Genomic DNA, 14,040 nt, shown 5'->3' with positions numbered 1-14,040 from the left:
TGTGGGCAAACACGTAAAGGTGATCACAGACAGTACCGTCGTCCGGGTCACTCTTACAAAACGCGACATGATTCCCCGTATTGCAAGATGGTGGTTGTTAATACAGGAATACGATATTAGTGTAGAATATAGACCCACCAAACGCATGAAACATGTAGACGCGTTAAGTAGGAATCCAACTGACGCTGTAAACATTAATCGCAAAACATAAACATTAATAGAAGTTACTGATTGGTTTGATACTTATTTTTCAATTTATCATCCTGATATTATCAGGATCATAAATTGAAAAATATTATCGATCAACTGAAAACCGGATCAGCAGGACCCGGTATTGTTAATAATTATGTGCTGTTAGACGATAGGTTGTATCAGAAGACAACACTACACTGGTAATAGACTCGTAGTGCCTGGAGCAGGTGGACAATAATACAAATGCAACACGATGATATAGGCTACGTAGGCCTAGAACGTTGCACTGATTTGATTAAAAACGATTTTTGGTTTCCGATAATGTCACGGTCTATTCCAAGGTACTTTACATCTTGTTTAAATTGTGCTTATGCAAAGGGGGGGTATGGAAAAAAAGACAAGGTAAGGTGCAATCACATAAATTATTGAATTGACTACTTTAACAGAGATCCACCAGCGATCAGCCCTTTTCTTAATATCTAATAATTTGAAAGAACTTATTATATCTTTTACACTTTATTATTTTTTAATAACGATTCAGCAATAGCAGTAGAGGAACTTAGTGATTTTGTAATTAAATTAGGAATGTCAACAATTTTTTTTCCAAAAACAATTGCTATATCCTGATCTGAATAAAATAGATTATTATCAAAAGATGAGCCGAAGTCGGATGATGTATGGTAAGTTAGTACTTTTACAAAAATATAAAATAAAATAACTTTAAAATGTTACGAAAGACTTGAGAAAAAATTAAAAAGCACACAGTGAATATGGCTTAGATCGAACAATGTCACACACAATATGCCGATTTAATTCGTAACTTCAACGACACGTAAAATTATTCTTTCTGACAAAACTGAATTGAAACGCCGAATAAAGCTGCGCAGAAGGCAACCTTCAATCGCTACAGCAAATATTTTCTCCAGTGCTTAGAAAATACAGTACTGTTTTTTCTTACACAGAAATCGATGATCTTTCGGATGCGTTTGGGTTTTTATCGCTTATAATGCTGCTACCATTGGTTAGACACTACTGGCTTGCAACACTACATTATCGTAATTTCCTTTCCCTCTTCCATTTCGAGGAACAAACAAAACTTTGGAGTCTTGTCATTCTAGAAACCGATTTTTTAATGATTATTAAATGGCATTGCCAGGTTTTTTGCTTTGCAGTATCGGCATTTCGTGTTCCTTCATAAATGAGGTGACTGTATTATTAAATTGTATATATTTCATCTGATAGCCTTATTGAACTAGATTTAGTGTCGTGGGCTCTTAGACTATTATATTTAAGAGGTCTTACTTTACTACTTATTAGGACATCTTATCATATTTTATAAGGAAAATAATTACCACTTATTTCATTAGAATAAATATTTGTTGAGCAAGTGAAAGTAAATACTCATTAAGGCGTCGATGACACAAATAAAATAAATATTAAGATTAATACATTAGAAAAAAAATTGGTGGTGGGGCTTTGTACAAGCCAACCTGGTGACACCCACTCATCATATATTATACCGCCAAGCAGCAACACTTAGTATTGATGTGTTTCGGTTTGATGGGTGATTTAACCAGTGACCTCTTATCAACATGGCCCTTATGTCAGTCCCACTACATATGCCGTAAAAATACTAAATACTGAATTAATGAAAAGCTTTAATATGTAAGATAATAATAAATTTATAATTAAAAACAATCTTATTAAAATATTTTTATTATTACAATATTTATTCGGCGTATGCAATAACCGCGCCACCCCGTTTCAAAACTTGGAACCTCTATGTGAGTGATGAGCCTGTAAAGTGTTGCTCTGTAGTAATTACTTCATATTTTCATAGGTGTAGCGACGACCGCATCAAATATAGCGGCGTTACTCCTGTAAGATTCAGTATTTGCAGAAACAGAGGTAAAATTCAACACTTTAATACGAGGCCTAGTAGCTCAATGGTCAGAGCGGCGGGATGCTTGGCGCAGGTTGTGGGTTCGAATCCCACCTAGGCCCCCAAAACCCCATTTTTTGAAAATTTTTCTTCACAAATATTTGAGTAGTATTTTATCTTTCGACTTTACTAGAAAAAAAGAAGATTTTACAGTAAAGTTATAAAAACTTAGTCGTGTCGGGAGCTACAGATGTGCTACGAACGTAGAGCTTTTAGGATTGGATACAAAATAATACTTTTTATCTATATTTTTTGTTATGTTATTAGTTATTTTTTTATTATTTGGTGAGTCTATTGGTGCACCTCTCCTTTGTTCACACTTTCCCAAGTTTTCATTAAATATTACTAAAACTACCTTAATTTTTAATTACGCTCTATAATAAAACCATTGCTCAAACAATGAGCTCTTTTGTTTTTTACTTATGATAACTTACTTCTTGTTATTGGTACGTTAAGATCGCGGGTAACTAGGATGGAAATGTAGAGCATTCTTATATATTATTTTTATTTTATTTTCATTAGGACAACCGACAGTAGATACAATATCACATCCAAAATAAAAAATAAAATTTTACATTTCAAAATTATCAAGGCAAAAGTTCTACTGCTTTCAGGTAGTCTCACCATGCATTATCATATTACACAATGTAATTAATGAAAATATAAATTAAACATAAGCATAATAATTAAAAATAAGAAATATGATACATTTTTTTAACTATAATATAATAAATAATAATTAATAAAATCAATAAGATGAACCATATGATTAGACTTGAGCACAAATAAAATTCTTTATTTTTCGATTGAATTGAGGGCGACTATCGTGACATATGTCTAAATATTTTACTTCAATACTGATGGTGATGTATGTATAACAACGGTAATCTCGATATGATGCAATTCCTACCTAATTGCGTTTTATATAATCTGGTATAAAAGAAATGGCTCATATAACGGGAATTAATATGAGGGACATTTAAATAGAATTTTGATAAAAGTTCCGGACAGTCAATATTATTGTTAAATAAATCAAATAAAAATTTAATTGACAATATTTTTCGTCTATTCTCCAGACTTTGTATATTGAACAGATTGCATCTTTCATTATAAGACTTTGAAATTATCCTAAATCTATATGATAGTTGATGAAGAAACTTTTTTTGTATATTCACGACTCTACTCATGTGTAATTTTTGACACGGTGACCAAATTAAGCAAAAATATTCTAATCTGCTGCGCACGAAATAATTAAAGAGTCTTAAGACAGTTTCACTCCTTTTCAAGTCTTTGGAGCATCTTAGAACAAAGCCTAGTGATTTGTTTGCTAAATCAAGAGCTTTATCTGTGTATGCAGTATTAAATTCAATTTATTATCCAATATAATGCCTAAGTAACGAATCCTGTCAACTTCCTTTAATTCTATATTTTTTATATAATATTTGGATGGTATAATTTCCCTTTTACGAGTAAATATTATGTGATAACATTATATTAAATGAAGCTCTCGTAATATTCTTCTATCCTAGTACCTCCGTAGAGCTTCCGTACATGCACGGCATTGTGCCAATATATATTAGTAATATTAGTTAAAAAACTATGTTTTTTAATAAATTTATAAAGAGTAAGATTGGATTATGTATGCAGGTACGTTTCACGATATTGCCATTTTCTACGTATGTAGATTACAAGTTAGATTACTAAAATATAGAGTCATAAATAAATCAAGGTTATTTAATAACCGCGCCACCCCGTTTCAAAACTTGGAACCTCTATGTGAGTGATGAGCCTATAAAGTGTTGCTCTGTAGTAATTACTTCATATTTTCATAGGTGTAGCGACGACCGCATCAAATATAGCGGCGTTACTCCTGTAAGATTCAGTATTTGCAGAAACAGAGGTAAAATTCAACTAAAATATAAAATAATGAATTAATTTATAGAAGTAGGTTACAGGTGTTGTAGCGGAGGCTACAGATGTGCTACGTGCGTAGAGCCCATAGGCGTCAATGACATAGATAAATAAATAATAGGCTAAATACATGAGATAAAAATCTTGGTGGTGGGGCTCTCTGCAAGCCAATCTGGTGACACCCACTCATCATATATTATACCACCAAGCAGCAATACTTAGTATTGATTTGTTTCGTTTTGATATTTTTATTATTACAATATTTGTTCCGCGTATGCAATAACCGCGCCACCCCGTTTCAAAACTTGGAACCTCTATGTGAGTGATGAGCCTGTAAAGTGTTGCTCTGTAGTAATTACTTCATATTTTCATAGGTGTAGCGACGACCGCATCAAATATAGCGGCGTTACTCCTGTAAGATTCAGTATTTGCAGAAACAGAGGTAAAATTCAACACTTTAATACGAGGCCTAGTAGCTCAATGGTCAGAGCGGCGGGATGCTTGGCGCAGGTTGTGGGTTCGAATCCCACCTAGGCCCCCGAAACCCCATTTTTTGAAAATTTTTCTTCACAAATATTTGAGTAGTATTTTATCTTTCGACTTTACTAGAAAAAAAAAAGATTTTACAGTAAAGTTATAAAAACTTAGTCGTGTCGGGGGCTACAGATGTGCTACGAACGTAGAGCTTTTATGATTGGATACAAAATAATACTTTTTATCTATATTTTTTGTTATGTTATTAGTTATTTTTTTATTATTTGGTGAGTCTATTGGTGCACCTCTCCTTTGTTCACACTTTCCCAAGTTTTCATTAAATGTTACTAAAACTACCTTAATTTTTAATTACGCTCTATAATAAAACCATTGCTCAAACAATGAGCCCTTTTGTTTTTTACTTATGATAACTTACTTCTTGTTATTGGTACGTTAAGATCGCGGGTAACTAGGATGGAAATGTAGAGCATTCTTTTATTTTATTTTTATATTATTTTCATTAGAACAACCGACAGTAGATACAATATCACATCCAAAATAAAGAATAAAAAATTACATTTCAAAATTATCAAGGCAAAAGTTCTACTGCTTTCAGGTAGTCTCACCATGCATTATCACATTACACAATGTAATTAATGAAAATATAAATTAAACATAAGCATAATAATTAAAAATAAGAAATATGATACATTTTTTAAACTATAATATAATAAATAATAATCAATAAAATCAATAAGATGAACCATATGATTAGAATTGAGCACAAATAAAATTCTTTATTTTTCAATCGAATTGAGGGCGACTATCGTGACATATGTCTAAATATTTTACTTCAATACTGATGGTGATGTATGTATAACAACGGTAATCTCGATATGATGGAATTCCTACCTAATTGCGTTTTATATAATCTGATATAAAAGAAATGGCTCATATTACGGGAATTAATATGAGGGACATTTAAATAGAATTTTGATAAAAGTTCCGGACAGTCAATATTATTGTTAAATAAATCAAATAAAAATTTAATTGACAATATTTTTCGTCTATTCTCCAGACTTTGTATATTGAACAGATTGCATCTTTCATTATAAGACTTTGAAATTATCCTAAATCTATATGATAGTTGATGAAGAAACTTTTTTTGTATATTCACGACTCTACTCATGTGTAATTTTTGACACGGTGACCAAATTAAGCAAAAATATTCTAATCTGCTGCGCACGAAATAATTAAAGAGTCTTAAGACAGTTTCACTCCTTTTCAAGTCTTTGGAGCATCTTAGAACAAAGCCTAGTCATTTGTTTGCTAAATCAAGAGCTTTATCTGTGTATGCAGTATTAAATTCAGTTTATTATCCAATATAATGCCTAAGTAACGAATCCTGTCAACTTCCTTTAATTCTATATTTTTTATATAATATTTGGATGGTATAATTTTCCTTTTACGAGTAAATATTATGTGATAACATTATATTAAATGAAGCTCTCGTAATATTCTTCTATCCTAATACCTACGTAGAGCTTCAGTACATGCACGGCATTGTGCCAGTATATATTAGTAATATTAGTTAATAAACTATGTTTTTTAATAAATTTATAAAGAGTAAGATTGGATTATGTATGCAGGTACGTTTCACGATATTGCCATTTTCTACGTATGTAGATTACAAGTTAGATTACTAAAATATAAAGTCATAAATAAATCAAGGTTATTTAATAACCGCGCCACCCCGTTTCAAAACTTGGAACCTCTATGTGAGTGATGAGCCTGTAAAGTGTTGCTCTGTAGTAATTACTTCATATTTTCATAGGTGTAGCGACGACCGCATCAAATATAGCGGCGTTACTCCTGTAAGATTCAGTATTTGCAGAAACAGAGGTAAAATTCAACTAAAATATAAAATAATGAATTAATTTATAGAAGTAGGTTACAGGTGTTGTAGCGGAGGCTACAGATGTGCTACGTGCGTAGAGCCCATAGGCGTCAATGACATAGATAAATAAATAATAGGCTAAATACATTAGATAAAAATCTTGGTGGTGGGGCTCTCTGCAAGCCAATCTGGTGACACCCACTCATCATATATTATACCACCAAGCAGCAATACTTAGTATTGATTTGTTTCGTTTTGATATTTTTATTATTAAAATATTTGTTCCGCGTATGCAATAACCGCGCCACCCCGTTTCAAAACTTGGAACCTCTATGTGAGTGATGAGCCTGTAAAGTGTTGCTCTGTAGTAATTACTTCATATTTTCATAGGTGTAGCGACGACCGCATCAAATATAGCGGCGTTACTCCTGTAAGATTCAGTATTTGCAGAAACAGAGGTAAAATTCAACACTTTAATACGAGGCCTAGTAGCTCAATGGTCAGAGCGGCGGGATGCGTGGTGCAGGTTGTGGGTTCGAATCCCACCTAGGCCCCCGAAACCCCATTTTTTGAAAATTTTTCTTCACAAATATTTGAGTAGTATTTTATCTTTCGACTTTACTAGAAAAAAAAAAGATTTTACAGTAAAGTGATAAAAACTTAGTCGTGTCGGGGGCTACAGATGTGCTACGAACGTAGAGCTTTTATGATTGGATACAAAATAATACTTTTTATCTATATTTTTTGTTATGTTATTAGTTATTTTTTTATTATTTGGTGAGTCTATTGGTGCACCTCTCCTTTGTTCACACTTTCCCAAGTTTTCATTAAATGTTACTAAAACTACCTTAATTTTTAATTACGCTCTATAATAAAACCATTGCTCAAACAATGAGCCCTTTTGTTTTTTACTTATGATAACTTACTTCTTGTTATTGGTACGTTAAGATCGCGGGTAACTAGGATGGAAATGTAGAGCATTCTTATATTTTATTTTTATATTATTTTCATTAGGACAACCGACAGTAGATACAATATCACATCCAAAATAAAGAATAAAAAATTACATTTCAAAATTATCAAGGCAAAAGTTCTACTGCTTTCAGGTAGTCTCACCATGCATTATCACATTACACAATGTAATTAATGAAAATATAAATTAAACATAAGCATAATAATTAAAAATAAGAAATATGATACATTTTTTAAACTATAATATAATAAATAAAAATCAATAAAATCAATAAGATGAACCATATGATTAGAATTGAGCACAAATAAAATTCTTTATTTTTCAATCGAATTGAGGGCGACTATCGTGACATATGTCTAAATATTTTACTTCAATACTGATGGTGATGTATGTATAACAACGGTAATCTCGATATGATGGAATTCCTACCTAATTGCGTTTTATATAATCTGATATAAAAGAAATGGCTCATATTACGGGAATTAATATGAGGGACATTTAAATAGAATTTTGATAAAAGTTCCGGACAGTCAATATTATTGTTAAATAAATCAAATAAAAATTTAATTGACAATATTTTTCGTCTATTCTCCAGACTTTGTATATTGAACAGATTGCATCTTTCATTATAAGACTTTGAAATTATCCTAAATCTATATGATAGTTGATGAAGAAACTTTTTTTGTATATTCACGACTCTACTCATGTGTAATTTTTGACACGGTGACCAAATTAAGCAAAAATATTCTAATCTGCTGCGCACGAAATAATTAAAGAGTCTTAAGACAGTTTCACTCCTTTTCAAGTCTTTGGAGCATCTTAGAACAAAGCCTAGTCATTTGTTTGCTAAATCAAGAGCTTTATCTGTGTATGCAGTATTAAATTCAGTTTATTATCCAATATAATGCCTAAGTAACGAATCCTGTCAACTTCCTTTAATTCTATATTTTTTATATAATATTTGGATGGTATAATTTTCCTTTTACGAGTAAATATTATGTGATAACATTATATTAAATGAAGCTCTCGTAATATTCTTCTATCCTAATACCTACGTAGAGCTTCAGTACATGCACGGCATTGTGCCAGTATATATTAGTAATATTAGTTAATAAACTATGTTTTTTAATAAATTTATAAAGAGTAAGATTGGATTATGTATGCAGGTACGTTTCACGATATTGCCATTTTCTACGTATGTAGATTACAAGTTAGATTACTAAAATATAAAGTCATAAATAAATCAAGGTTATTTAATAACCGCGCCACCCCGTTTCAAAACTTGGAACCTCTATGTGAGTGATGAGCCTGTAAAGTGTTGCTCTGTAGTAATTACTTCATATTTTCATAGGTGTAGCGACGACCGCATCAAATATAGCGGCGTTACTCCTGTAAGATTCAGTATTTGCAGAAACAGAGGTAAAATTCAACACTTTAATACGAGGCCTAGTAGCTCAATGGTCAGAGCGGCGGGATGCTTGGCGCAGGTTGTGGGTTCGAATCCCACCTAGGCCCCCGAAACCCCAATTTTTGAAAATTTTTCTTGATAAATATTTGAGTAGTGTTTTATCTTTCGACTTTACTAGAAAAAAAGAAGATTTTACAGTAAAGTTATAAAAACTTAGTCGTGTCGGGGGCTACAGACGTGCTACGAACGTAGAGCTTTTATGATTGGATACAAAATAATACATTTTATCTATATTTTTTGTTATGTTATTAGTTATTTTTTTATTATTTGGTGAGTCTATTGGTGCACCTCTCCTTTGTTCACACTTTCCCAAGTTTTCATTAAATATTACTAAAACTACCTTAATTTTTAATTACGCTCTATAATAAAACCATTGCTCAAACAATGAGCTCTTTTGTTTTTTACTTATGATAACTTACTTCTTGTTATTGGTACGTTAAGATCGCGGGTAACTAGGATGGAAATGTAGAGCATTCTTATATATTATTTTTATTTTATTTTCATTAGGACAACCGACAGTAGATACAATATCACATCCAAAATAAAAAATAAAATTTTACATTTCAAAATTATCAAGGCAAAAGTTCTACTGCTTTCAGGTAGTCTCACCATGCATTATCATATTACACAATGTAATTAATGAAAATATAAATTAAACATAAGCATAATAATTAAAAATAAGAAATATGATACATTTTTTAAACTATAATATAATAAATAATAATTAATAAAATCAATAAGATGAACCATATGATTAGACTTGAGCACAAATAAAATTCTTTATTTTTCGATTGAATTGAGGGCGACTATCGTGACATATGTCTAAATATTTTACTTCAATACTGATGGTGATGTATGTATAACAACGGTAATCTCGATATGATGCAATTCCTACCTAATTGCGTTTTATATAATCTGGTATAAAAGAAATGGCTCATATAACGGGAATTAATATGAGGGACATTTAAATAGAATTTTGATAAAAGTTCCGGACAGTCAATATTATTGTTAAATAAATCAAATAAAAATTTAATTGACAATATTTTTCGTCTATTCTCCAGACTTTGTATATTGTACAGATTGCATCTTTCATTATAAGACTTTGAAATTATCCTAAATCTATATGATAGTTGATGAAGAAACTTTTTTTGTATATTCACGACTCTATTAATGTTCAATTTTTGACACGGTGACCAAATTAAGCAAAAATATTCTAATCTGCTGCGCACGAAATAATTAAAGAGTCTTAAGACAGTTTCACTCCTTTTCAAGTCTTTGGAGCATCTTAGAACAAAGCCTAGTGATTTGTTTGCTAAATCAAGAGCTTTATCTGTGTATGCAGTATTAAATTCAATTTATTATCCAATATAATGCCTAAGTAACGAATCCTGTCAACTTCCTTTAATTCTATATTTTTTATATAATATTTGGATGGTATAATTTTCCTTTTACGAGTAAATATTATGTGATAACATTATATTAAATGAAGCTCTCGTAATATTCTTCTATCCTAGTACCTCCGTAGAGCTTCCGTACATGCACGGCATTGTGCCAGTATATATTAGTAATATTAGTTAAAAAACTATGTTTTTTAATAAATTTATAAAGAGTAAGATTGGATTATGTATGCAGGTACGTTTCACGATATTGCCATTTTCTACGTATGTAGATTACAAGTTAGATTACTAAAATATAGAGTCATAAATAAATCAAGGATATTTAAATTCAATTAAAACATAACATTGCTTTTATGTTCTAATAAGCTTTGATTAGATTTGAATATTATGCATTACAAAATTTAAATTTTGAATGAAAAATGGTTTGTACATTTTAATTCGTGCTTACCGTACACAGTATTGTAATATAAAATAATGAATTAATTTATGGAAGTAGGTTTTGAACTTAATCACAAAGTTAAAAACTTACTTCTACAGGTGTTGTAGCGGAGGCTACAGATGTGCTACGTGCGTAGAGCCCATAGGCGTCAATGACATCGATAAATAAATAATAGGCTAAATACATTAGATAAAAATCTTGGTGGTGGGGCTCTCTGCAAGCCAATCTGGTGACACTCACTCATCATATATATGTCGAAAGATAAAACACTACTCAAATATTTATCAAGAAAAATTTTCAAAAAATGGGGTTTTGGGGGCCTAGGCGGGATTCGAACCCACAACCTGCGCCAAGTAATCCGCCGCTCTGACCATTGAGCTACTAGGCCTCGTATTAAAGTGTTGAATTTTACCTCTGTTTCTGCAAATACTGAATCTTACAGGAGTAACGCCGCTATATTTGATGCGGTCGTCGCTACACCTATGGAAATATGAAGTAATTACTACAGAGCAACACTTTACAGGCTCATCACTCACATAGAGGTTCCAAGTTTTGAAACGGGGTGGCGCGGTTATTGCATACGCGGAACAAATATTGTAATAATAAAAATATCAAAACGAAACAAATCAATACTAAGTATTGCTGCTTGGTGGTTAAATATGGTTTGACCAAACGGGCTCGCACAAAACCCTGTGACCAATAAATTTTTCTAATGTCTGTATCTTATTTTTTATTCTTATATTTCATGGACGCTGTACAAGCTCTACGCCGTAGCACAAGTAACTTTGTAACTTTTTTGTTAAGTTAAAAACTTACTTTTATAATTTAAGTCATAATTGTGGACATAAGTACGAATTAACATTAATTAAACATTAGGGGTTCAAAATTAATTTTTGTATTTCCTTAAATTCAAATCTTATTTATTTTAAAAGCAGTGTTATGATTTATTCATGTTTCATAAACTTGATTTATTTATGACTCAATTTTAGCAATCTAACTTGTAATAAGTTCCGTAGTAGTTGAATTTTGAATATTGAAAATCCCAAGATCGTGAAACATACATGAGTGAAACTATTTTATATTAAATTCTACTGTTATTTCAAAACTTTTGGCCAAGTTGTCAGCAAAAAGATAAATAAATAAACAAACGCAGAAGAAAAATGTTAGTCTCTGATGCCGATCTACTCTCTACAATAGTTCAACGCGCTATTCTACCAGGATACCATGAGATTTGAGAATACATATATGTTTTTGTCTTAAAGTATCGCCATCTAGTAGTATTTTTGTGAATGACAATGTAAACTCATCACAATTTCTTTGACTAGGAAGGAAAAGGGGAAAATACTAAATTATTTGCTGCGAATAATTTATAAATCTGTTTTAGAGTAAGATTGTTATAAACCGCCATCTCACGGTATTAAATGTCAGTTAGCACAAAAAGCAACATTTTCTCTCTTGCGTTTTATTTATATTACTTTCGATGTTGTTTTGATAAATAGAAAAGTTTGACTTTCACTAGCTTAAGAAAACCGCAAACCAATTTTTAAAAAAATTACGAAATTAAATTAAATCCGTTTTAAAATTTGTTTAATTATTTCTTAATTTCTTAAGTCAACTGTCATATATATTTAGGATAAACTTGAAGTCTTACAATATAATGAAAGATGCAATTTATTTAATATACAAAGTCTGGGCAATAGACGAAAAGTGATGTCAATTAAGTTTTTATTTAATTTATTTAACAATAATATTGACTTTATTGAGTTGAGATTCTGCTTAAACGTCCCTCACATTGATTTCCTTAATACGAGTTATTTATTTTATACCAGATTATATAGAATGCAATTAGGAAAAAAAAAACAATCTTAACGAGGTTATTATTATTCGATATTACCCTTGGTAATCAAGTAAAAGATTTAGACATATGTTACGATAGCCGCCCTCAGTTTAATCGTGCTCAATTCGAATTTTATGGTATATCTTATTGGTTTTATTAATTGTTATTTATTATATAATAGTTAAAGATGTGTTATATTTTCTTCGTGTTAATTATCTGTAATTATTGATTATGTTTAATTTAAATTATTAATAAATATTGTGTGATGTAATATTGGATTGTGAGACTACCTTTTAATAGTAGAACATTTGCAAAGATAATTTTGAATAGTACAGGTGCTGTACAGGTGCTGAAAGAGTAGGGAAGTACCAGGACAGTAGCATATCGTGAGAGTTTTATATAAAAATGGCATCACGTATTCCATTTCCATCCTTTTTATACGTACATAGGTTTGACTACAGTTAGATGTATACTATAAACTTAATGTAGTCACATGCTAGAACCACTAAATGTTTGATTATTGTGTATAATTCATTTTGTGTTCAGCGATGAAGTAAAACAACGTGATTTCCTTAAGATTAGAAAGAAAGAAAGTTTGCTTCACGTGAATTACTACGTGAATTATTCATCAATACGCAGAAAAAATCTCCAAATGACGGTCCTCAAAATAAAAGCTCTACGTCCGTAGCTCATATCACTACGTTTTTAACTTTACTGTCAAATTTATTTTTTTTCTAGTAAAGTCGAAAGATAAAACACTACCCAAATATTTATCAAGAAAAATTTTCAAAAAATGGGGTTTTGGGGCCTAGGCGGGATTCGAACCCACAACCTGCGCCAAGTAATCCGCCGCTCTGACCATTGAGCTACTAGGCCTCGTATTAAAGTGTTGAATTTTACCTCTGTTTCTGCAAATACTGAATCTTACAGGAGTAACGCCCCTATATTTGATGCGGTCGTCGCTACACCTATGAAAATATGAAGTAATTACTACAGAGCAACACTTTACAGGCTCATCACTCACATAGAGGTTCCAAGTTTTGAAACGGGGTGGCGCGGTTATTGCATACGCGGAACAAATATTGTAATAATATAAATATCAAAACGAAACAAATCAATACTAAGTATTGCTGCTTGGTGGTATAATATATGATGAGTGGGTGTCACCAGATTGGCTTGCAGAGAGCCCCACCACCAAGATTTTTATCTCATGTATTTAGCCTATTATTTATTTATCTATGTCATTGACGCCTATGGGCTCTACGCACGTAGCACATCTGTAGCCTCCGCTACAACACCTGTAACCTACTTCTATAAATTAATTCATTATTTTATATTTTAGTTGAATTTTACCTCTGTTTCTGCAAATACTGAATCTTACAGGAGTAACGCCGCTATATTTGATGCGGTCGTCGCTACACCTATGAAAATATGAAGTAATTACTACAGAGCAACACTTTATAGGCTCATCACTCACATAGAGGTTCCAAGTTTTGAAACGGGGTGGCGC

Source organism: Vanessa tameamea, chromosome Z, assembly GCF_037043105.1.
Source record: "Vanessa tameamea isolate UH-Manoa-2023 chromosome Z, ilVanTame1 primary haplotype, whole genome shotgun sequence".
Classification (NCBI taxonomy): Eukaryota; Metazoa; Arthropoda; class Insecta; order Lepidoptera; family Nymphalidae; genus Vanessa; species Vanessa tameamea.
Note: the sequence above shows the minus strand (reverse complement) of the source record.